Source organism: Lepisosteus platostomus, chromosome 9, assembly GCF_059453375.1.
Source record: "Lepisosteus platostomus isolate fLepPlt1 chromosome 9, fLepPlt1.hap1, whole genome shotgun sequence".
Lineage (NCBI taxonomy): Eukaryota > Metazoa > Chordata > Actinopteri > Semionotiformes > Lepisosteidae > Lepisosteus > Lepisosteus platostomus.
In genome coordinates this window covers 57,085,167-57,112,029 of record NC_142619.1, presented here as the reverse complement: position 1 = coordinate 57,112,029, position 26,863 = coordinate 57,085,167, and the positions used below count along the sequence as shown (strand labels likewise).

The window sequence follows — 26,863 nt, the reverse complement described above, 5'->3', positions numbered from 1 at the left end:
GATACACTATGCAATGCTAGGTGCCTGAAATGTAAAACAGAGAAATTTATAGCACATAGTTGTAGGGTGTTTACAGCATTCGAAGTTCGGTAATAAATGTCATTTTAATAGGAAACAATAGCTGTGGTCTCCAATTTGTACTGGAAGCTACAGCATATAATTAAATATCCCCATATACGTAATTTGATTAAAATGGAATGATTTGGTGTCTTACTGTTTATTAACTCAGGCATGCTGAGTTGTGCTTTATTAATCCAATAAAATAAATTCTGTATTGAACTCCATGCCGTGCATTTTTTTTAAATTTGACACAATGTGTGCAGTTGCTTTAAATGATGCTATGGTATAGAGAATTCCATAGGTATCAGCTTCTATAAAAACAGCTTACATTTTGGATTGCTGTCGCTATAATAGGATATGAAATATTTCGTTGAAAAAGGATGGAAAAGACAATGGGGGATATTAGGTGAGGCAAGATGAAGAATCAAAATCAAAATGTAACCATTTCATTGAGATATTTTCAGTAGCAAGAAAAAGTAAATATTATTTCTACATGAAAACTAAAAGCTAGTTAGAATGTCAAGCTCCTTGTGTCCTGGCCTGAGCAATTATGAGGTAGGTTTCTAAGATTACATTGTTCTGCATTGTTCCGAGTGCAGTGAAGCTTCAAGAACTGTATGTATCATAAATGAAATCTGCTTCCCTAAGGGGAATACATCACCATTTGCTTTAATGTTTCTTGATGGTTCACTCATGTTTCATCGGAGAAGTTAAGCCCAAAATTGACAGCAAAATTAAATGGAATTTGTGGTGCAGTCCCCCCTGAGGAGTGGAAAAACTTCAGCTCTGAAAACAGCTCCACAGATGCCCTGCTTGACACAGCATCTCGATAGACAGGCTATGGTCAGATATGCTGTACAACGTTATAAAGAAGGCACCTGCTTCTGAGTTGAGTTTAACAAACAGTAGATGCACATCACTTACGGGGAGCTTTGGCGTTCTTCCATGATAGACAATGGCTCTTTCAAAAGCTTTATGTCACTCTAAGCATATGTTTTGGCAGTGAAAGAGTACAAAGTGCAAACTGTACACTGTAACTGACCACTGGAAAGGCCAAGTGACCACCTTTTGGATATTGATGTGAGGTTTTATCATGGACTTTCACTAGGCTTGTCTTAGGTTGGGTCATGGCAGACTTACGGAGAGCTCCTTAAACTTTGCAATTTTTTTTACTGCTTGTGGGGTTCACGTTTAAATGTTTTAAAACTATTGAATTTAAACAAGCTTCTGTATACAAATTGGTTTCTCTACTGTTAACATACCAATACTGATAACTGGTGTATTTTCACCTTTGTGGTCCAAGGAAAAAAACAAATTAGCTGAACATTTTTTTTCTTGGGTCAAGTTAATAGTGCAAAAATGATCAATTGCTCATCTTGGACAGATTTCTTTTTTACACTTTTCTAATTTTCTCAGTTTTCTATAATTCCTGAATCAGATTTTGTATTTGTGCTACATTAATTGATTAAACATACTTTTGAGGATCCAGTCCCTTAGCACTGAGGAACAGGAAGATTTACCTTATATTCAGTCTTATATTCAGAACCGTGAAGCTATAAAACATAATTCATAGAGACTGCATTCTTTTAAAATATACCATAAACCTGAAATATCTTTCCTGTAAGATATGTTCCTTTATCTTGTACTTTTTAAATCATTTAACAATAGTAATATAACAGTTATAACAATTATAGCAGTTGTAAATACATCAGCTGCTGTATATATACTGTAGAGAAGTTTTAATATTACATGCACATTTATGAAGTGAGAATATACACTTATTTTTCATAAGTCCATCAATGGAGTTCAGTGGAATCTGATAGGTCAATGATTCTCATCCCTAGGTTTCTACTGTACTAATTCGTATAAGCTGTGTTATTCCATCAAAATGTAACAATGTTAGGCTGGAATTGTCAGAACAAAGGGATCATCAGAAACTGATGTGCTGCTATCCTTTGATAGGATTATTTACACGTCTTAATCACAGTTATGTAATATAATAGTCTTATGATTTAAATTGCCGTCAACATATTGCAAAAAAATAGCAGCTGAACTGTCTTTATCAGCCTTCACAATCCAGCTTTATTTAAGACAGCAGGAAACAATGTGTGCTCTTCTGTCGCCAGAAAGGTTTTCTGACAGGACAGCCAATTCAATACACTCCTGTATCATGATTATTATGTCTTTCATTTATTAAATCATTGCTTTATTTTGCCGCTGTTACATGAAAATAGCATTCTGCCATTGTATCTCTGTACTTTTCACTGTTTTTCTTACCCCAAAAAATAGAGGATTGAAAGTAACAGTTGTTTTGAAGCTTAGAGTTACGTGTAACTGCTGTATATCAATATGACTTAGATATAGAGTCTGTGAATACAGTAATTTGTCTTCTCGTAAGTCCCCAAAAATACCAGCACATCTGATACAAGCAAGTCACCACAGTGATACAATGCCCTGAACATTAAATAGTATTGCATGCATAAGCTGCAAATAGAGAAGATCACTGTATCACGTAAAACATACAGTATAACTGTATTTCAGCCAATGTAAAAATACAACACTTGTCTCAAAATAAAAGGCTTAAAGCTTTGTGTGCTAACAGGACAGAGAAATAGCCAGGGAACCAAGTGTTGTGAAATGGCGTTATTTTTAATTGAAAACACATGGGGGGTAACTTGGATTAGCCTGCAGAGATGAAATGACCTTGCTGCTGTTGGGTTTTGTCTTAACAGCTTTGACCTGAACCGTGAAGCTATAAAACATTTTAGAGGATGTGTGTATGTGGGTGTTAACAAATGAAATTTAGTGATCACATTGCCCGGGCTTTAAAGAAAAATGGCACTAACGATATGGTTCTGATAATGATTGAAATGACAAGAAATACGTGCCGAGGTCTCGCTGCAGAACTAACCATGAGAGACAAGGGGATCCTTTGTTCCCGGTCATTACAGCCGAAGGTGTATCGAACCTGGGTCAATCATTAAAAGAAATTAAGTTAATTCAATTAAAAGACTATCACACATTTGTTTTGTTGGGAAGGCTAAAAAAAGTTATTCACATTTTTTTTACACAAATATGTTACTACGCATAAAATCCCTAACCTTCTGTTTATTTTTATTATCATATTTTGTTTTGTGACTTGAATGTGAATGTTTTGATAGTTATATAAAATCTTAATGTGATTAAAACATATATACATGTATATAAGAGCCAACGTTCAAAGTGCCCAACCTCTTGCATCATCATGTGTGGCAATAACTGTGTCTAAATGGAGGATTAATTACAGTACTGGACAGATTATTGTGGTAACCACTCTCTAGTACATATTTCTGTCACGATATTAGTTCCCCCTCCTTAAGGGTGCTCCAGCCCTTTCACTCAAGACTGTATTCTATGCACCTGCTCCCTATTCCCAGCCCACCTTAAAAGCCAGGTGCTGACGCTCATCCGGGTTTTGCATCTGATTTCCATATCGTGCGAGTCCGGGACCTGGAAGCGCCTGGTTCCGTTAAGGTTTTAACCCCTGTTCCTGTTCCTGTTCCTTGTCCCCTGTCCGCCGGTTCCGACCCGGCCTTCGTGGTTTTAACGTCGTGTTTTGATGGATCTCTAGGTTTTGGACTTACCTTCGTGTTTTGGCTACTCTATGGATTACTCTTTGGGATTGTTCGCCTCGGCCACACCTCCCCTGTGCACCAGCGCACCTTGGACACGCCCCCGTCTTCAACCCCGTTTTCCTGCATGACGTTTCCCCTGTGTTTCCCCACTCTGTCGGACTGTGTCGTCCGCATAGGGTCCGGAAAGAACTGTTCGTTACAGAATGCAGAGCCAACACCTGGACCCCGCGGACGGCACCCTGGCAGCCTGGATTCCATCGGGTTTTTTTTTCTCCCCTTTTTTTTTTCTTAGGGCTTCGGAGCCGCCCTGAAAAGGAGGGGCGTACTGTCACGATCGCTAACCCCTCCTCTTAAGGGAGCTCCAGCTCTTCCTCATTCCCTCCTATTGTTTGCACCTGATCCCTATTCCCGTTCCCCCTTAAAAGCCAGGCGCTGACGCTCATCGGGTCTCTGCATCTGATTTCCATATCGTGCGAGTCCGGGACCTGGAAGCGCCTGGTCCCGTTAAGGTTTTAATCTCTGTTCCCGTTCCTGTTCCCTCTCCGCCGGTTCCGACCCGGCCTTCGTGTTTTTAATTCCTTCTTCTGATGGATCTCCTGGTTTTGGACTTACTCGTGTGTTTTGGATATTCCCTAAGGACTACTCTCTCGGATTGTTCGCCTCGGCCACACCTCCCCCGTGCACCAGCGCACCGTGGACACGCCCCCCTGTCTTCTGCCCCGTATTCCTGCATGACGTTTCCCCAGTGTTCCCCCACTCCGTCGGACTGTGTCGTCCGCATAGGGTCCGGAAAGAACTGTTCGTTACAATTTCCTTGTCTACATTTTTTTATTAATAAGATATGCAAGAGGGTGTCTTTTGCATGAGTGCATCCTTTTCAACACTGGCCACGTGTCGGGATATACACTACTGTACAAAAACCTTACGCCCATTCTATTCTACCCTTTTCACTCAGCGATTCTCTGCTTTAATCATAGTCATTTTGTTAAGAGGTAACTTTCACAGATCTGGATTTTGTAGTACATTAAAAAAAGACCTTGAGACATTTAAAGATTTTGAACATCATAGATGTGTACAGAGTAACAACAAATTATGTCAATGACAAAGAGTCAATTGGAGAGGTCAAGAGCATGTGACGATTCTGATCGACGTGAATTAAAAATTGCCAAATTACAAGCTTGATTGTTTTTAACCTAGATAAACCCTTATAAATAACAGCCAAAGTTATCATAGCATAATACACCAGTGGAGGCTTTGAGATAACTGTTAATTAGCATAATTTGTAGAAAGTGCAACTCCTTTTTTGTTAAAGATTCTTTAATAGCAGTGTAAAGTGTAGAGTATTAAAGTTTAAATACAGGTGTGAAATATCTTAGAATTTTATGGAAGAAATTTCTGATTAGGGAGACATAGTGGCACAGTGGTCAGCATTGGTGCCTCACAGCTCTGGGACTCTGGGTTCAACTCTCTGCATGCGGTTTGTATGTTCTCCCTGTGTTTCTGTAGATTTCCTCCAGATGCTCTGACTTCATCCCACAGACCAAAGACATCCTGGTAGATTAAATGGCTCAAGGGAAAATGTGTCCTGGTGTGAGTGTGTGCGTGCTTGTGTCTGTGTGTGCCCAGCAGCAGACTGGCATCCCAGCCAGGGTGTAGCCTGCCTTGCGCCCATTGCTAGCCAGGACAGGCTCAAGCTCCCCAGTGACCCTGAATTGGAAGAGATGGTTAGATAGAAGGGTGGAATATTCTGATCAGGTCTCTCCCAATCAAACGTTAACATCCTTTAATAAGTGGCCTGATGTGATTCTTTAATCATTAAGCTATTAGCTGCCAACCCAGCATAATGGACCCATTGACCTCTCCCCATTTGTCACCTTTCTTATGGTTTTGCATATTTTAGGAGTTAAATCTTGAAAGGGTCTGTGTTAGTCTGAATATAAAAATAACATGATGATGCAACATGTTTTTCATATTTTGTATGTTAACGTCTTGCTAAGACGTATCTTGCTCTCAGTGAGAGATTTAGTTTTTTTAGATGTTTTCTGTCTTTGCATTGCTGAGCCGTGAAGGGGTTTTGTATTATCAAGGTAGTGAAAGAAAGAAAAAATCAAGAACATATCTCTGGCTCCATCCCTTCCAAACACCAATAAGTATTTCATCCTGACTTACACTGGATTTGCATTGTTTTGTGGTTTGACCGTGAACTCACTGCAGCTCAGCAAACTTTATCCTTAAATCCTTTCACAAAACATGGAGTGATTTAGTACAGCACTGAACATGTAGCTGTTAAAAGATAATTTCTTGTTTCAGCTGTATCTATTTCTAATATACAATACAGATATGCATCATGATAGAAAAAGCTGTATTGCTTTGCATTTCACATTATTGATGGAAGGTTGCTGAAATAGAGACTGCATTTTCCTGTGCTTTCAACATTTTTAAAAAATACAGCACTTCATTAGAAATGTTAATTCTTCACCCATTCATTAAAAGTTCACGTTCAACATAAAGTTCAAGTTCAAGTTCAAAAGACAGAGTTTTGCACAAACTAATAACATTATGCTGCTTTTATTTTAAAGGCCAGTCACTGCTTGTGTCACAAGCAATGTTATTAAATACTGTATGTTAGTCTAACAGCTGCAGGAAGTCTTATAAACTCTGCTACCTGAAGAAACTCAACTGATGTGAAACCCTTTTCCAATATTTTGCCTTTTTGATAAAAACAAAAGACAGCATAACCACACACAGTTTGGTTATATGTTTACATGTCTCTGGAGTCACAAAATGTTCCAGGGAAATTCAAGTTTGACACAAATGGATTTTCGACAAAAGGAGTCTTGTATCAATTTCAAAGTCTGTTTGTGAATAAGAGTAAATATACATGTACTCAAGTTCACAGCTTGATTTAGGCAAACGCTGTTCAGGATAACTTGGCAAAGCTCCATTTCTCCTTGTGATTTCAAGAACACTTGATCAGAACTGCATATTGATGTGTCTTAGTATCAAGAATCATAAGATTTTTTTTTCATGATCCCAACTGAGCTTTTATTGTGCTGTAACAATAGTTATATTTCTCTATAACTGCATGTTTAATATATTTAGCTGTTGTGAGGGTGTGTTACAGTGTATTACATCTATGAATCTCACAACTAGGATGTGATAATAAGAAGGAGTAGAAGTATACAGTATATGGTGTTGAGGAAGGTAGGACCAAACAAAAGCTCAACTCCTAATCAAACCTTATGACAGGAAAAACTTCTAACTTCTAACTGGAACAGATACATTTTAGTGTCATTTACTTCCAGAAATGTTCTTTATTTCTGGTGTAAGTGCTCTAAAATCATCATGGTGGCAGCCCCATATAACTGCTATTCTTCCCTTCCAACCAGTTGTTACTATACTATAGTTAGTATTTTTCTTTGCTCTTCCAGTGATAGAATTTTGATGAAAGAAGAAATATTCTTATACATTGGTTGATTTATACCACCACTTCATTGAGAATTAATTTCTTAACATTAATGATAACAGCTTGATATCCCTTTCTTTATCTGTAATGTTGTCTAATACGCATATTTGTCAACAGTAAAATGAAAAGGTAATTTCATCAAGCGGGTTTTGTGATTGATTTGGAACAACATTAAGTCTCTTGTCAGAAAAAAAAGTCTGGTTTTGAAGTTCAAATATTCAGAAGTAGGGCACACCAGTAACATATTATCGTTATTCAAAAATCCCATTTGCATCACCATTATGTTCCAAGACGATCATAAAAATCTTTTGAGTGTGCATACCAATAAGAGGACTACATACGGATTAATTTGTTAGTCAAGTCAATGTCACTAATGGGGAAAATCTTCTTCCTAGTTTTCCAAGTACAGCAATCAAACTTTGAAGCATATCCTCTAGTTTTCATAATTGTTATCCTAGCATACATGCTCCAATCTGTAACGGCAGAAAAAAAACTTAAATCTAAAAAGGAAGAAGCATTTTAAATAACATGACTTAAATGGAAGTTTATACGCCACAGCCTTCTATATGATGGAATGGATAATCTTTAAAGGTTGATTCCATTCTTCTTGTCTGAAGGCTGTCATGAAATGTTGTGATCTTGCTTTTGACTTTTCATTTGTCAGGTTTGAATTAAACTCTACTAGTTTCTTTAGAGCTCCAGCACTGATGCAGCTCCCCCTTTCTAACCTCTTCCTGCTGTGAAGGTTCCTAATTCTGTTCAGTGCAGTTAATTAATAGAAAAATAGCTTTCCTATTGTGAGCACTGTTAGTGTCTTTCTATTGTTGTTTCTTAATAGATGTATGTTTTTATTAAATATTGAATTCGTTTTTTTTTGGCATTGTTCACTGAGCACAGCATTATAAAAGACGGCTTTGAGTCTCTCGAGTGGCTCAGCTGGTAAAAGCTAGAAGCACAGGCTGAGATCAATGACCCAGATGTTATGAGTTCATGCAGGTAGTAAAAATGTAAGCTATGTAGGTACAAAAGGGGAAACGCTGAGCTAGAAGAGGCTATGTATGAATAAGATTTAGGTGTTTATGTTGACACATCATTGACATCTTTAAGACAATGTGGGGAATCAATTAAAAATGGGATGTGTAGTTAAAAGCCAAGTTAAATGAAAGGATGTTATTTTAAAATAGTGTAAGACACTGGCAAAGCCTAATTTAGAAAATTGTGTACAATTCTGGTCACCGCATAATAGAAAAAATATTGCTGCTCTGGAATTCATCCAAAGACCAACCACATAGATTCCAGACCTTAAGGAAAAGTTCTGCACTGACAGTGTGAAGGAACCGAGATATTTTACTCTGGAATAGCGATAACTATGAGGGGACCTGATACAAATATTAAAAATCCTCAAAGGCACTGACAATGTCAGTCCAGTGGACTACTTCAGAATGAATAGTGAAACGAAAACCAGAGGACACATATGGAAACTATGTGGACGAGAATTTCAAATAAAAAATAGGGAGACATTTCTTGATCCAAAGGGTTGTGGGAGTAAGGAACACGTTACCCAGGCATGTTGTTGGAACTAATGAGATGCTTAGATGAGTTAACATTTCACTGCCAAACAGGAAAGATGGAGTAAACAATCTCCTCATGTTTGTAACTTTTCATACACCCGCTATCTTCTTACTGACTCACCAGCTGTGGTTAGGAGCAGTTTGCCTCAAGCAGCAGTGCAGAATTAAACCAATGTAACGGGTGGGAGCATTGAGAATGAGTTGGCCAGGGGTGTCTTAGCTCTAGGTGAAACACTGGGAGCTAAATGGCTTTGCAGTTGCCTGCAGACTTGTGGTGGTGACATCAGTGAGGGACATGCCATTCCACTGGGCTTTAAGCATATTTTTGTCATTGGGGAGCTTATAGCAAATCACAAGCTGAATGCCTTAGTGAGTTGATGGCTTAGAGGAACCTCCCCATTGTCCACAGAGAGATGAAACTTGTAGTTCCCAACTGAATGGCATAGACTTAAATTTTTAAACACGTTTTTAAATAAAAGACGTTCTTCGCGTTCACTGGAAGAAGTAAAATATCTCCTTTAATGAAGATTTGCTAGCAAAAGGCTTTCTCAGTGGGCCTCAGAACATGGCCTGACTCATACTCGCCCACATCGCACGTCCATGCTCCTTTCTTTTTTTGTCGTTCTTTCATACTTTAAAATGTTGAATTACCAAATGCGACAGCAGGAGTAGGAGCAGAACACAGCTACAGGACAGGGAAGGCATCACGAGAAGGGACTGTCAATTAAAATACCTCCTTTAAAGTTAAGAGGCAACAGAGAAAAAACAAGTCTGCTCATTTCTCTTTTACAGGTACAGTGCAGGTGGACGCAGAGCTGATCCCTGGAATAGTGCTCACCTTTTGATTGACACCTGTTCTGGAAGGGCTGCTCATTGACTAGAGGGTAAAAAATATATTTTTTTATTCCACTGGTGCCACACCTGATACCGATGTCACAAAAATGACAATTTGTTTTTTTTCACTAGAATATTAAGTCAGGGATCCACTGCAGTTATATTCCATATTTTGTAATAATAAAACAAAATGTTGAAATACATTTTGAAAAACATCAGTCCAGTCAGTCCATCAGTATTTTCCAAAGCTCTTTAACTCTTGGTCCAGTGCAAAATACTGTAGCATAGAATTTAATAATAATAATAATAATAATAATAATAATAATAATTGCTTACACTTATATAGTGCTTTTCTGGACACACCACTCAAAGTGCTTTACAGGTAATGGGGACTCCCCTCCACCATTTAACTGCAAAAGGAGTTTTAATGTGCAGACCAAAAGCATATACACTAACAGGGAATCCAAAGCTTCATCTGATTTGTATGTGTAAAACTGATAGTACTTTAAACATTGTCGATTAACTGTAAGGTTTTCCATATCTTGCTGTTGTGGAATAAAGGGATCTGGGGTGTAGCTCCAGGACAGGAATGCTAGAAGTGTAGGAACACTGCAGAGAGAGAGAGGAATAAGTCAGGACTCAGATTCCTCACAAAAGTATTAGTACAATTGGCCTCAGCTGTCAGCAAGCTGATTTTGCACAATTAAAAGATACTATATCAGGGAGAAGGATGACTGATGACAGTCAGGGCTAGATTGGTCAAGTCGCAAGTTGCAGTCTCAAACGGTACGCTGTACCCTTTAGGTTTTGAGGTGAAACTCATTGAAGACAAAAGTGAACCTTTAGGTTCAGAGACGAACCCTTTACATTTTTGCCAAAGTGAAACCAAATCTCTTGATATCATCTTCTGTTGTGTCGAGGGCAGAAGCATTGCAGGTTTAAACTCTGTCCCTAGCCAAACAGCACCAGCTGGTTGGATCTAGGATTCTAGTAGGGGTTGTATTTATTATACTAACAGGAATAATAGGACACGGATGTTAGCAGAACCAAACCTGGGGGAGAAGATTTGAAACATCATGGTTGGTACTGTATGACCTCAGCCAGTAAACTACTTTCCTGATTCTAGTGAAAGTATGGTTTTTATGTACAGTATTTAGGACCTCTAGGCCTAGATCTGCTACACTTGCATACAGCAGATGATATACAATTCCATATCACCCTTTTGGCATTTAGTATGTGCTTGTATGATATCTGTGATTCTGCCTTTAATAGCTTAATTAAGTTTGCTATACCATACCTCTCCTATACCATGCTGTTTACTCTGGATCCAAATCTACAATGAACAATCTAAACTCCACTCATCAATGTAGTATCTACTGTATAAATAACGTCTTTTTGGCCAGACCATGCTGTCGTTTGCTCATTCCTACTGTATGTCTCCAACTCACAGCGTGTCTCATCCCATCAGGTATTGTGGATTATAGTTCCATTTATTGTATTATGTTTGGCATCCTAAATGGATCTAAGAGATAAAAAATTGTCAGAATTAATTCTCCTTTCCAACTTACTTGAGTTGTAATCCGTATTTTTTTTTTACTGTTTTATATATTGTGTGCATCACATATCAGAGGTGTTAGATTTCTTGCCATTGTAGTTCATGTCCAAGCTCTTAAAGGACTGTGATACTGAGATTTGCTGTCCAGACCAAGAATGTGCACATCTGCAGATTATCAGTGTCAGACTGACTGGGGAACACAAAAACGGGCTCTTATGTTCTAAAATATTTTTTATGGGGGCAACACAGTAGTGCAGTGGTTAGCATTGCTGCCTCACAGCACTTTGACCCAGGGCTTACATTTGGGACTTTGGTGCTCACGGTGTGGAATTTGTATTTTGTCCCCATGTTCACGTGGTGCTTTAGTTTCCTCCCACGGTCAAAAAACATACTGGTAGGTTAATTGGCTTCTTGGAAAAACTGTATGAGTAGATTTGTGTATTTGTCTGTGTCTGTGTGTGTCCTTTGATGGACTAGCGTGCTGTTCAGAGACTGCCTTGTGCCTGTTGCTTGGATAGGCTCTGGCTCTCCCACAACCCTGTATTGGATAAAGTGGTTAGAAAATGGATGGTCTATGGTTAAATATGGATAAAAAATGAATGCTCATTTCTAAAAGCGCCTCAAAGACCTTGATTTCTTTATCAAGCTGTTATCCTCTGCTAGCAAAACATATCCTTCTTCCTGGGTGGCAGAGTTGCTCACCTGAGGCAGTGTAACCTGTGTTTCACCAGGCTTGTGGGCTGGCCATTGTTGGGCCAATGTGGACGACCCCTCAAATAGAAAAGAAAATCTAGATGTTTGCATTTCAATAATATAACTGATCAGATTTATTAAACCTCCAGTGAAAAAGGAACAAAAAGTATTATAGAGCACAATAAATTATAGATTGAATAATGGGCCTTACTTAAATCTAATAATATGATGCTGTGATCATAATAGCATTCCACAAAGCAAAGTCATATTTATCATAATTAATTGAATGTCAGAAAACAAGTGGGTGATATTTATTTGCACAACAAAGTATTTAAATACAATTCAACACGAGCAAATCTACATTTACATCTACATCTACTGTTTCCATGTGTTATGAAAGGAGTTAATGCATGAAACACATTTAGGAGTAGCGTGCATCATCATAGTTAAGGTCAGGGAGCTCTTTGAAGACTGCAGGCAACTGATCACTGACCTTCACAACTTGGTGGATGTCTATAAAGAATCCTCGCTTTCCAATGTAGTGTCACTTTTTAAAGTTTAAATCTACTGGTGCAGTGGCTACCCTGGAAAGAAAAGGACTCTGGGGTATCTTGCCACCACCGTTTGTGAAATGAGTGGTTTGGGAGGCAACTGTTACAGCAAAGCAGCAGTTGGAGATCTACAGTAAACGCTGGCATCTTCAGGATGCAGTGTGGTGAAAGTTACCATTCAATGTCATCTGCACACATGTAGCATCCATAGCTGTGTTGCAAGGAAGGACCCTCTTCTGAAGGTAAACTACAGAGGCAACTCATACATACCAACATTATTGCCAATTGAAATAATGTCTGATGGTCAAATAAAGTAAAAAATTGAGCTTTTTGGACATCTCATCAACATAACACTATACTGTAAACAGGTGCCGTCCTTCGGATGAGACGTAAAACCGAGGTCCTGACTCTCTGTGGTCATTAAAAATCCCAGGGTGTTTCTCGAAAAGAGTAGGGGTGAAACCCCGGCGTCCTGGCCAAATTTCCCATTGGCCTTAACCAATCATGGCCTCCTAATAATCCCCATCTATGAATTGGCTTCATTACTCTCTGCTCTCCTCCCCACTAATAGCTGATGTGTGGTGAGCGTTCTGGCGCACTATGGCTGCCGTCGCATCATCCAGGTGGATGCTGCACATTGGTGGTGGTGGAGGGGAGTCCCCATTACCTGTAAAGCGCTTTGAGTGGAGTGTCCAGAAAAGCGCTATATAAGTGTAAGTAATTATTATTATTATTATAAGTGAAGCTCATGTTCAGAGAACACTCATGCCCACTGCGACATATGGAGAGATCCATTGTTTTTTGCGGTTGTTTTGCATTTACAGGTCCTAGAGGCCTTGTCAAGACAGGGAAAAACCTGAACTCCAACCCTTACCAGGACATTGTGGCCAGACACCTGGTTCTGTCTGACAGTAAGTTCATGTTTGGCCAAGACTGGACATTCCAGCATGACAGTGATACACAGCTACATCCAAATCATCAAAGGAATGGTTAACCGCACACAGAATACATGTTCTTGACTTGCCATCCCAATTGCCAGACTTTAATCCAATTGAATATTTGTGATCCTAACTCAGAATGGCAGTTCACTAATGGAAACCAAAGGATCTAAAGACCAGAGCACTTCTATGGAGAAATATTCATAAATTACATCTCTGTAGTGCCAGCACCTCATAATACACTACAGGAGGTGTCTAGTCAGTGTAATCTCTGCCAGAGGAGGATTTACAAAGTATGAACTCCAGGGATGTGAATAAATGTGACCTTTGAGTTGTATTAAGTTTATTAAGTTATGAGAAATATAACTTTGCTTTGTGCAGTACTATTGAGATTATTCTTAATTCTTAATATGAGATTTTTAGACATTTTTGATCAAGAAACACTGTCCTATTTGTACATCTTCTTTGAATTATTTGTTCTTCTTACATTACAAGTATGAATACATTTAGGTGGTGTTGTATATAGCACCATTATGTTTAATGATTTATGTTGATACCATAGTTTTAGGAACAAGATGTTACAATTTGAAAGAAACTAAGGATATTTTTGTTTCTGCACGGCCCTTAGAACCTGTTTTTTTTCTCCTGCTCAATCCCTGGAATTTCATACCTATAGCATGGAGGCTGTATCAATATTGGAATCCTGTGTGAAGCAATTTTCGTAAGGGGGTTTCAGTACACTGCATCTTAAGTGTGAATATACAGTAGATAGACATGTCAGTGGTCAAAAAGTAAGATTAAACTATAGAATGTATTACAATTTTCTTCATTTAATGTGAAGATGAGCCATAGAGTAGTAATTCTAAGTCTTCTTTTTTGTAAAAGATACAACAGAATTCTTTTCAGGACATTTCTCGGAAGCAGTAATATTCCAGGGGAGCTGGTATCCCTTTCTCCTGCCTCTGCTTCCAGTTACAGCAGGTGGGACAGCTGCAGCTCCTTCACTTTACATGGTGAGCAAGGGAGAGAGCCGTTTCCTGCTTCTGGAATTCCTGCCAAACTCTGTCATTATCACAGGATGCCGCTGCATTTAGATCTCACCTAAAAGCATTTTAAGCTCTATTTTACAGATTTTAAATAACAATAATACTATCCATTAGGTGCTTCAGCCCACTTGGAAGCCTCGTTTTAACGGGAACTGTAAAGACGTACATTGTATTGCATCATACTCAGGTTTTCATTTGCCCCTACCAGTATTCCCGTGTTGTACATTGCACAGATTAGCTCAAGAACAGTGGGTAAGCAGACATTACAACCAACAGAAGGTGGCTTAATGTTCTTGCTTTCCTTTAATGGAGACAATTGCCAAAGCAAAAGGCTGTGAGTAGCTTTTGGTCTTCTGTGCTCCATTGGTTTATGGGAAATTGATTGAAAACCATGCGTTATTTCTCCCGAACGGGACTAACTGGTGCAATTAACAAGCACAACTTGCTGGTGGAGACAGAGAATCGCCGAGATTAAATCTTTTGTTTCCCATCAGATCATTATTTGTTTTGACCAAGCGACCACGCTAGTTAAACTTCAGTCACAGAGCGCAGATGAGAAGTGCAGTTCTTTAATTTTATACAAGACTTTCAGCCTTTTTTTCCTCCCTGTTTCTCATCACTTAATGTATCAGCTTGCGCTTAGTCAGTAATAGGCTTCTTGGTTGCCCACGACTGTTATGATCATGTAAATTTATTGGTGCTTAGAAGGAGCGAGCTATTAAAACATTACAACAGCCATTACAGTGGGCACGTGTTGGCTTCCTCTCCTAACGAACATATGCTTCCAAACGAATGCCTAAACTCTTATTTATGGATTTAATTTAATGTGCGGGAAGAATTCAAAATTAAATTTGGTGTCTGCCTCCGGAGAGTGTCAGTGTATAATAACATGGTAATTTTTACACATCTTTATGAGAAATGGGAAAATTAATTCTTTCTGACAAGTTGTAATTATTGGACTTGGAACAGTTGCAGCTGAGCAGTTTGCACGGCTGCCTGTTGCCTGGCACTGCACTCAGCAGAGAGGTGTCTGGGCCTGCGAGTTTGTTGCTTATCATTGCTGAGGTATAGGAATAATGTATTACTTTGATGCTCACACATACATGCTGTCACACAGTCATGCATAAACTATAAGGTTAAAAATTTGTGAATTATTTGCTTAAGTCTAGTAAATCTTGCATTTTTCCCAGCTGCAATTTATATTTTGATCAAGGTTTTTGTCCAAGCTGCAACACTGCCCTCTGAATTACATACAATGTGAAGTCACACTGATTTGATATGGTAATGATAACAGCAGGCATTCTTTGAGGTTAAATCTGCCATCTGAGATGGACCTATATATAGAAGTGTATGTTCCATTTTTGCAAAAAACACTGATAATAGAGTGGAGCATATTGTTGATATCAGCAGCGACAAGAGTGTGTAGTTGTTATTGTAAGGGAGTGAAAAAGAGAAGTCACCTGTGCTTTTTATTCTCAAGCCCTTGAAATGTATTACTAGTAAGTCTGCTCTCATGTGGTCAATGCTAATTGAGTACTTATTGTTAAATAGTGGTTCAGAAGCATTTGTTCCCCATAAACGTCAACCTACATCTAAAAAAAAAAAGTATATTATTTTAAAATATAATCAGTTAAATAATAAACCAATTTTAGTCCGTTTGCTGGAAATCTAATTTCAGATAGCCGAGGGAAAATAAAAATAAAAAAATAAACCTTTTTTTAAATAAATGTTGTTTGAATTCTACATTGTAATTCTACACAATTGATGAAGGTTGTAGTACAGGCACGTGTTCCACTCAGTTTTTCATTAATTAGGGATTATCCTCTTTCATATTTCAACAGCACTGTGTCTTTTTTCATCATGGATCTAAAGCCAATTCAAGTGCAGAAGGGCCCAGCAGAAACTTGTATGCAATTGCACTTAAGTTTGTTTTTATTAATTCTCATGTATTTCAACGGTTTGACTTAAAGGATTAGTTTGTATCATCTGTTTTTTTTTTCTCTTATTTCATTTCATACTTGTTTCATTTCCTGTTGTAGCTTCTCTTTAGTTATTTGCAATTTTAAAACCAATTCCAGCAGAAGATTGCAGGAACTGATGAAAAGGTTCCTCGGGGAAGGGAAATTTGACACTGGTGGTCTGGCCTAGTCCCTTTGTGTGGTATACTTCACTTCAGTAGTTCAGGTGGGTAGCTTCGTCAGCATGCGAAGGCTGCAAAGGAATAAGTAATAGGTTTATTCCATGCTGAAAAGAGAAGAAAGAAAACACAACATTTAGGCCGTGGAGCCTTCTTCAGGTGACACCTGACAGCTTGCCAGATTTATGTCAGCTTGCCAATTGCATTTGCAAAAGCACAACCACAAAACCAAAAGATTGCATATGAATTAATAGACCTGACCCATCTGGAAGAGTTTTAATTTTAAAATATTAAAGCCTCTAGCAATGATATCAGTGGAGCTACCAAGTCCATGTAGGAATGTTGGATGTAGGAATCAACACTGATATCATTTTCAGATGATGTCAGTAATTGGGTCGACCACTGTCAACAGTAAGGCTGACTTGGCAATGGTCTCTCAAGCCTCAAGCAATCTGGCTCAGCTGCACTCCAGGGCTATGGTAGCAGATCCTGCTATCCTCCTGAAGAGCCAAATCCCACTTCCTCTAGGTTCTAAGGATGTGAATGATGCTGTCGCTGGGATGGGTTTCCTAGGCATGTTCAGTAAGTGACAGATTTAACAGGCTCTGCTTTTTTTTCACAATTGGCTGTGGAGCTTGTCATTCACAGCGATTCCAGGCAGTATTTCCCCAGAAACCAAATCTGCCCACCAGTCACATGACCAGTATGTCAGAATACCAGTCTAATGATTTCCTGTTGCCTGCCACCCCATTTTGCGTGCTTTTGTTACGCCCCTTTATGATGTCTCTGTTTTGACACTCAACTGTTGAGTGTCATGTTGAACTTGCACAACTCACATGTTGAAAAACTTTCACGTCGAAAAGGTTTCACCAGTTGGACAGTCAATCTCTTCCTTCACTCTCTCCCTCCGGTCCCATTTGCATACCAGAGGATCCCTAGTCTGTCTGTATCCAGATAGCTGATAGAAGACTGATCCAGAAAGTCTCTGCTTTCTGTTTTTTAAAGCATCACCCGACCAATTGTCGTCTGGCAATAGGCCATGGGTCTCCCCACAGTATTCTGGGGAATGTAATTTAGACAATAATATCCATTTTGGATGATCCCACTGCCCTCTCACGGGGTGAGTCTTCAAGAATCGTTTTCTTCAGTCCGGTCCTTTTTGCTGTACCCTACATTACTGAAAGCCCTCCAGGCTGGTGGATAGTATAATAATAATAAACTTTATTTTATATAGCGCCTTTAAAGGTGGCTTCTCAAAGCGCTTTACAGGATGACAATAACAATAAATAAGAAGACTACAACAATAAATAAGAAAATTCCACAAGACAGGACACAATTATAATTACAACAATACAACAATAACAATAGAGGAGACCGTGGAAGATGGTATTAAGAAGAGCAGAGGGGTGAAGAATGGAACCAGTTAAGTAAAGGCTTTTCTGAAAAGGAGGGTTTTGAGTCTGGATTTGAAGGAGTTTAGAGAAGGTGACTCTCTAATATCCTTGGGCAAAGAGTTCCAGAGCTTGGGGGCATAGCAGGAGAAGGCCCTGTCGCCCATACAATGTAGACGGGCTTGGGGGACAGTAAGGAGGGCAGAATTTGAAGAGTGGAGGTTGCGAGGTGGGGAGTAGGGCGATAAAAGTTCAGACAGGTATTGAGGTGCCAAGCCATGTAAAGCCTTGTAGGTGAGCATGAGGATTTTAAAGTCTACGCGGAATTTGACCGGAAGCCAGTGCAAGGACTCCAGGATAGGAGTAATGTGAACACTTGCACTAGACCTGGTCAGGATTCTGGCTGCTGAATTTTGGACATACTGCAGCTTGTTCAGAGTAGATTTAGATACCCCAGGGAGCAGAGCATTGCAGTAGTCAATTCGAGAGAATACAAATATGTTGATCAGCTTTTCAGCCACAGTTAATGATAGCATAGGGCTTAGTCTTGCGATATTTCTAAGGTGAAAAAAAGATGTTTTGACAGTATGCTGTACATCTGGGTCGAATGTTAAGCCAGAATCGAATATAACCCCAAGGTTTTTCAATTTTGATTGGAGCTCAAGTACAGAGCCATCTACAGACAGGGTTACAGGACTGGCTTTACGAAGTTGATGGGGGGTACCAATAAGCATGACTTCAGTCTTGTCACAGTTAAGATGAAGGAAGTTTTGAGTCATCCAAATTTTTATGTCAGAGATGCAATTAGATAGAATAGAGACAGTATCTGTTTACCTCAGCACTGGAGGAAGAGTTTGATGTATCTGAAGGGACTGCAGTGTGAAATTGGATGGAGTAATGCATGTATTTTTGAAGATATTAATATTCCGTGTGGCATTCCTTTATTGTAGCTGTGCATGTAGATAAAATCAGACCTTTTATTCTGTTTTTCTTTTTGCTTGTGTGCTGCATTTCTTTATTAGTGTGTGAGTTGGTATCAACTCAAGTTCTTCTGGTGGTACTCCTCATTGGGAATTGAAGTCTTATCAACTTCAGCTTTCTTCTTTTAATATTTCATCTGTGGTGACACGCCCTTTAAATATGTTCTGATTCTGTGTAGCACATGTTCTTAGTTGTGTATTATATGCTCATAATTGTTTTAATGGTTATGAAGAGTTTGTTTCTTATATTAAGATTTTTCTCTTTACTGTGGGGAATTTTTTTGTCCTGATGATTTTAACTATTGTGAGAGGGGTATCGGTGTTTTGATTTTGCATCATGTTAGAACAACAGCTATGGGTTCGATAAAGGAAGGGCATTTGTGGGTGGGGGGCTTGCAGGCGGGGTTCTCTTTCTTCCTTTTGTGTGTTTTTTAGTTGGGGGTTCATGTTCTTGTTAGTATTTAGGGGATTGGGGTGGCAGTTGTACCCCTTTAAGGATTAAAGTTAAAGTTAACAGAAAGGTAAGGGATTTCTGTTCTTTCTTTTCTTTCTGTTCCTGTATAGCCGTTGTTATGTGTACTTTATTCATTCAAAATCCCACTCATTCCATCCGCAAACTCTACTTGCTCGCTGATTCCCGTGACTAATATTTCAGATTTGTCCTGGAACATATACGCAAACTAGAGTCTCATACGAAACGTGCTAGCTGTTTGGATTTGTTTGAAGTAAGAAAATACATAATACCATGATAAAGGAGTCTAATTTCATACAACAAGATGCTTGGTGATTTTCTATTATTTCAATGTGGCAGCCACACTTTCCTCAGCTAGCAAAACAAAGGGCATCTTAATGGTGGTGTAAAGCATTTTGTGATTTTCTACATTGAGGGCAGGGAGTAAAAAACTAAAAGGTTTGGGTGTATGTCAAAACTAATATTTATTGATTTAAGCTATGGGTTGGTAGGTAGCCCCTCAATATTATATAATCTAAGGTTTCATTGAAGATAATTCTACTATTTGTAGATGATACAAATAATTCTGTATTTGTGTCACAAGTGCCTAAGCCTTGTCTTACTGAATTGGAAATCAGGTTGGTCTTTCTAGATCATGCTCAACAACTCTCTTTTTCTGAGTCACTAAATTGCAAATCTTCCTTGTTAGAAAAGAGCTACGTTATCTGATTAGACATTTACCGAATTTCATTATATGTAGATCGAGGCAGAATTATTATTTCAATAGCGGTCGACCGTGCCACTTATTAGCTCTGAGACTCTGCAGAAATGAACACTTTGAAGATATTCCTGCTTTTAGATCATCACAGGGAGAGCTATTATCATCACCCGTGCAGATAAACTCCACATTTGTATTCTAAAACACACACTTCAGAAACTCAATAAGATTAAGAGAATTACCTAGTCTTTCCCCTGCAGAGGTGACTATACGTACAGTGCCTTCCAACAGTATTGGGGCAGGAAAGTCAAAACTGTTATTTTTCCCTTAGAGTCAACACATTCACTCGAAATAAATTTCTTATTGTAAAAGTGAGTATTTGCTTGCCTGTTCCTTTGAGACAAGTCTACAATCGGCCAAGTTCAACAAACTCTATACTCTATCATTTGAGAAACTTTGCAGCTGCCACTTCTTCTTGCCTGTTATCAGGGTGTCCTTAGGATGTTCAGACTTCAATGACTTTCAGTCTTTTTAACATGTAAAGTGCAGTTTTAGTTGGATTTATTTGCTTCTGATTAACTCCTAGGTTTCACTGGACATATGTTTAGGGTCATTGTCATACTGCTTGGTGAAACACTGTCAGTAAAGTAAAGCCTTTTCTTCTACATAAGCAGACAAAATGTTTCAGGAAGATTCAGAACTCATTAAGTGGCCAACTTCATGGTATATATCACCAGACAGGCTCAGGCCACGCTTCACACATGATGTGCTGATCTTTGAAGCATCACTTAGTAAAGGTGTATGTTAGTCCCATCTGCTTATAAAACTTTGTGACAAACCTCTCCTGGCTTGTCTTTGTACTTCTAAGAGGAGTCTAAAGTGTGGTAGAGGCAATGGCATGGACTGGACACAGCACATCACCTAGTCAATCTCTGGTGGTGGCAACATCATATAATTGTAAGGATTCCCCTCAGCAGGCACTGGGAAACTAGTCAGGATTGATGGAAAATCCATGGCGTAAAGCACAAGTGATTACTAGGGGAAAACCTGTTTAAGTAAACCAAGAAACGATAACTGGGTCAAAAACCACATTGACCACTATGACGTTAAGACCTTAAGTCCACTGAAGTAGTATGACAGAAGAGATGAAATGTCCTTGAATGGCTCAGTCAAAGCCCTGACGTGTTGACCTGAGCATGTAGTTAGTAAAAGATGTAACATTATGGGCAGGTTTTGAATACTTTTGCAATGCACTATACCGATTTTACATAAGGGGCTGCTCGTATTAAGAAGGAAGCTGCATTGTTGTGGCCTAAATGTGAGCAATGCTTCCTGTGCTGTGTGTCTCCAGGCTTCTTGTGCTCCGAAACATACTGTAGCAGTGGCACTTCGCCTTTTGTCTTTGCTTTGATGTCTGCCATAGCCAGAATGACTGAATAAATACTGTTTTTAAAACGTATTATTTAAAATTAAAATTTGGAACTGCCAGTGTTTTTCTGTATCCCCCAATTTGGAATCACCAGCTCTTGATTGTCTCGGCTCGCTGCTACGATCCTAAAATGAAACATTCACAAGTGTTAGTATGGACGAGAAGGTTGACCACGGTTGCCTACAATGTAACTTTGTTTGTACTACCAGTCTGAGGCCTCCAATTATACAATGTTTCTAAGGGGCTTCTGAAACAAATAAACATGCTTCTCAGCCTCCTCTAAGTCTGGTGCCAGTGGAATCGAGGAGGATGGGAAGGGGTGTGTTCCCCTTGGGTGAGGGGGAGGTGTAGGGGGTGTGGATATGGATTGAAATGAGGTCCAGGGCTAGGCTTCTACTGTGTGTCCACACACAAGTGCGAGTGCTCTTTTTGGTCAGATCACATCACAAACAGCCACTGTATTAAGAACTATACCTAAATTGTTTTAATCCAAATTCATGGGCAGTTTCTGAATATTGTTCACTGGCTTTTGTTACATTTATGGTTGATAGGCAACCCTGGGATTAATGAAACTCTGACAGCATGAAAGGCCATAGTTACCATGCAAACTCTAGAGGTAACTAGGGTCACCCTAGAGGTGATATGCTTATCCTCAGGTAAATATCTTCAATATAAGTTTATTTTCACCCCAAAGTCCTACTCTAGTTTTATTCTTGTGTTATTTTGACATTCTGTTGTGAAATTAAATATTCTGTACTTTTACCATGAACAATGTATGTTGAGGTTTCCTCAGTTTTAAAATGGCAGGACAATGGAGTTCTTAACAATTGTCAGTGGTTAATCACCTATTCAGCATAATCACACCCACCTTCTAACTGTTCAGGCTCATAGATCGGCATGATATTGCCGTCTGTAGTTCATGGGGATGACACTCATTGCTCCAGAAGGGTTTGGTGGGGTGATAAGATTTATTGGAAAATTACAAAGGTGCAAATCCAGCCAGGGATAACATAGATGTGAAGAAGTCAACAGGTATTTGCTCTATACAGTATATTATTAACAAGATCTTCCCTTGGAAAATGATAGTGGAGACTGTCCTTGCACACAGTCAAGCTGACATGGACAAAAGCTTGTTTTCCAAGGAACCATGTATGTCCTGACATTTATCCAAATTTCATTATCCCGTTGTGCACAGTTTTGAAGATACTGTGTAAATAGGCCAACTAACTTTATAAAGACAGACTACACAGGAGATGTATTATTTCTGTGCCTTTCCTTTCTTTAATTTTATCAATGACATGTGTTTGTCTGGCACTTCCAAGATATTATCCCCAGAAGTAATTAGCCATTATGAAGAGATTGCTTCATCGCTAAACAATTAGACGGTGCTCAAACACCTTAAGAATGTAACACATAGTTAGGCAGCACTTTGATTATTACTGCTCTCATATTTAATTAAGTTGTGAAACAATTAGTTAACACTGTGCTTTTCAGATTCCTCTGCAGGATTCCTGATTTGTTCCTTTGAGGCAGCATGGCCTGCAGTTTTGACTGTTTGTTTGAGGTCGTATGTAAACAAGGGATTTTTTTGTCCTTTTAGCGGCCCGTTGTTTCCGCGAACCGCATTTCATTGTTCGGTGTTTTTCCTGTGCTTTGATGTACCACACACCAGGTGTTCAGGTCCTGGATTACACATGAAAGGGACCCTCTTTCCAGTTCTAATTAACCAGCAAACTGACGCTGTGCAATTGTGTAGGGGAAAATAGCACCTTCTTGATGGTTTTTGAGCCACCAAATTAAATGTCTCCACTTTCATTTGGCCTAAGGAATTGCTATAGCGAGGTGCAACGGTAGAACTCTAGGAGATTAAATGAAATGAAGCAGAGGACAATCTGAATGATGGGAATCCTGTTGTTCAGACCCTTCCCATCACATACAAACAGACCTTTTCACATCAGGGTCAGTAATAATTAATTGAAAATTACTTTTTAAGAAGTACAAATGTAAAACCAAGGCTATATACAGTAGCACAGTAAAAATGCAAACTTCAGGTAAATGCTCTACCACACTTATATTCTTTGTCACCAACTTACTGAAATGAACAATATTCTTATATAATAATATAATAAATGCAATACAACTTAAATAAAAAATAATAAAACATTCAATAAAAAATATTATACTTCTTGAAATATACATGAGTTATTATTTTCATGGATAGATTTATAAAAAGTCAGTATGCCCCTCCCCCCGCCTTCCTATATCTTATTTATAGCTTTATAAACAATGCAGGGTTTCTTCCTTACCAAGAGTGAGCAACAGCCTTTCTTATACCTTTAGTGAGAAAATAAATAAAGATTGCATAAAAAGAGCACCCTTAAATAACAGATTAAAAAACAGACAAATATTGTTATTAATACACAATATGCATTCGTGAAAAGTTTAATTATGACAGCTTAATGCATTTAGCCATGTTTTGTTTCTGTAAGCCCAAAACAAATTAAACCTGCTCTATCAAAATGTACAGGCAGCTCCTAATGGAAGAGGCTTTGTTTCTACATGTCGATGTAAATTAGTAGGTAGTATACCATTGTTTCTAATGGCGATGCCCTTCATTCCCTTGATGTCATGGCACAAAGCTTGCTAATGCCACAGAGAGCAGAATTCAAAATAGACATCAAAATGGGAAAATCAGGTGGGTCTGTCCATGTTTTCAGTGACTACGGAGACTCTTCTTCAGAATTCTTAAGGAACCAGCGGTGTTTGATGTTCTAAGTAAAACAAGCTAAAAAGGTCAAAGTGACACCCCCAAAATAAAACAAGTGAGCAGAGGCACTTGAGGAAAACATCCTTTCCCATCTGCTTATGGTTTCAGAATAAAAAGCTTTTCTTTCCAGGCAAGGATGCCTGTTGACTCATGTTTGTACTCTCTGCGTCTGTGCGTGTATGTGTTAGCAGGCACAAAAAACACATCAGGCAGCTTAGGTGCGGTGCAGTAGCTTCTCAGTCCAGCTATTTTGGAATACACCTGAGTCAATAACAAGAAGTGAAATGACATAAGGTCAAACAGTGAGTCAATTGCTGAGATGGATTATGGACCTTGCATCATCCCAGGCCCTAGGGCTGGACAGCATGACCTGCTGTGTTTTCGTGGCAGTGCATCTTCTCCCACATAGTTCTTTTACTTCAAACTTGACTGATCATAAAGTCATACAAATAATGGTCAATGTCAACACACATATAGGAGAATGGTGATTATGCTTGATTAAAGAAACAACCCAGATATTATTTAAAGCAAAAATGTATGTATTAGATATAACTAATATTCAGGTACACAATTACAACAGATATGTTGCAGCAATCCTGTTTGTTAATTAATTCAAACAAATGCCCCTGAACCTAGCACTTAATGAAAGAAAGAAGATGTATGCTTGAACATGCTTTTTGTACAGTCAGATTGACCTGCAGGTATTTTTAAGTATGCAGTATTTCTTTTATTGGAGCATTATGTCATTTTTTTCATCTTTCCATTTGTGGTTCTACAACATTCTTTTCATTTTATTTACTTATGAATTTATTTCACTTCAATGTTTTGTCTGTATCATCTGCTATTGATTGAGCTCTGTGTTGGTACAATGAATAACAGCTGGCCCCTTCATGTCATGTCAGAAGGTTGGATATAATTGGCTTCAAGTGAAAAGCGGCTCTTAATCAAGACTTCTTACACAGGACCTTCTACAATTCACATTGTATCAATTCAACTGAGAACTATCATGGTGGCATGAATAAACCTTGGCTGTCGGTCAATATAAGCTGCACTGAAAAAGCCACGTGAAGCAGTCTTTTATGATACCCCACTTGAAAATATCCTTCTTATTTTTCTGTGCATGAAAGTCTTACACATCTGACACATTGATACAGTTCTTAGTACTTCTGAATTTCTTGACAAGAATTGAGAGGATGATGCTAATTCTGTAGCATAAAATTAAATACATCACAATTCTTTAAAAAAATCAATTTTAGGTTAAATTTATATTTATTTAAACAGTGCATCAATATCATAGGGAAATTACTGAAATCCTATCTGTGGAGAAAATCTAAGCTCAATATATTGGCTCACATAAAGGTTTCATGTCCATTTCAAGAAACAATAAAATAGTGGATGCCTTTAACTAGCACTTCACTTTAATTCCTTTGGAACTGTTACCCTTTTTGTAACAAGAAGGTACTTTCCACTCTCTCAAGCTTCTGTCAGCCTTCGGGACACAGCATATGGAGATCTGGAACAAACCCATGGGTGATTTGAAGGTAGAAGAAGCCTTGGAGGTGATTTTGAAGAAACCCAAGACATGCAGATGTGATAAACTGCTAAAGCTGTGTGACAGAATGCCAAGAACATGCAGCAGTGATTCCTGAAAATGGATGGTTTTTTGCCGCATCTGCAGAGGTTTGGCGTACAATGGATGTTCCTTCAAATTTAACGGTATTCACTAAAATTTCAACTAAAGAAGTCTGTGTTCTTTTTATCCGTTTGACTCATTTTTGGATGATTTTTAATTCAATTTGCAGATGTGGTGGTCTGGTCAGCTGGACCCGCACTCTTATAAAAATGCATAAAAGGCTTCAATAGGAAACACCCTACTTAAACGTACGTTTGTGTACTGTAATTTCTGTATTGGCAGCAGTATCACCATCTTGTAGCCTGCACTCTAAGTCTCAGAAGATGAGCATAGTTGAGGCTGTTTTGCTCACCGATGGGAGACCTCCAAGGAAATCCATATTGCGGTGGTGTGGATCAGTAGGTGTCGCTCATCCCCCTTGACTAGAATTTCCAATCAAATGTCACAGTATGACAAGCAGGAGCTGTGCTTTAGGTGGTGCCATCCTTTGGATAATATGTTTAGTGTCATCTCTCCTGACTACTTGGCACTCCCCTTTATAGTAGGGGTGTTAACTCTGAAGACCCCTAGTACCCCAGTGAAATTCTGAGCTTGTACAATCTAGCCTGCATAGAGTTCTCTCTGATTTTGATTGGGGAAGTAATTTCTCATTTCTCTGTCTTATCTGCCGTTTTGTGGGACTGCTGGCACAGATTGGCTGTTCCACTCTTTTTGGTGGCCAATGAAGCGGGCTTCCTCCTATGTCTGAAGTGCTTTGACACTGAGATGAAAAGCACTGTATAAATAGAAGGGATGGTGATTCGGATGATGTCGATGTTGATGATGATGATGATGATGGTGATTATTAGGTTGCCTGCAAAGGAACAAGTAAAGGTTTATTCCATACTGAAAATTATTATTATTATTAAGAATCTGATAAGGAAGGACTTTTGATCATTTAAAAAGATTTCAATTGCTACTAAATACTTCCCCTGTTTATGAGAATTATCTTAAGTACACAAACTTCTCTGAGAGATTTTACATTTAAAA

At 38.7% G+C, this 26,863-nt stretch overlaps 1 protein-coding gene across 3 annotated transcripts in view; it reads left to right on the top strand.

Annotated features, from left to right (window-relative positions):
• Positions 1-26,863, top strand: part of sox5 (SRY-box transcription factor 5) — a 335,228-nt gene that overhangs the window by 109,346 nt on the left and 199,019 nt on the right. For 2 of the 3 annotated variants that reach the window (XM_088645796.1, XM_088645793.1), the window contains 2 exons: positions 9,504-9,595; positions 13,169-13,255. The gene's annotated coding sequence lies outside the window, so the exon portion shown is untranslated. The remainder of the gene's footprint in view (positions 1-9,503; positions 9,596-13,168; positions 13,256-26,863) is intronic. The other variant, XM_088645794.1, reaches the window with a different exon arrangement.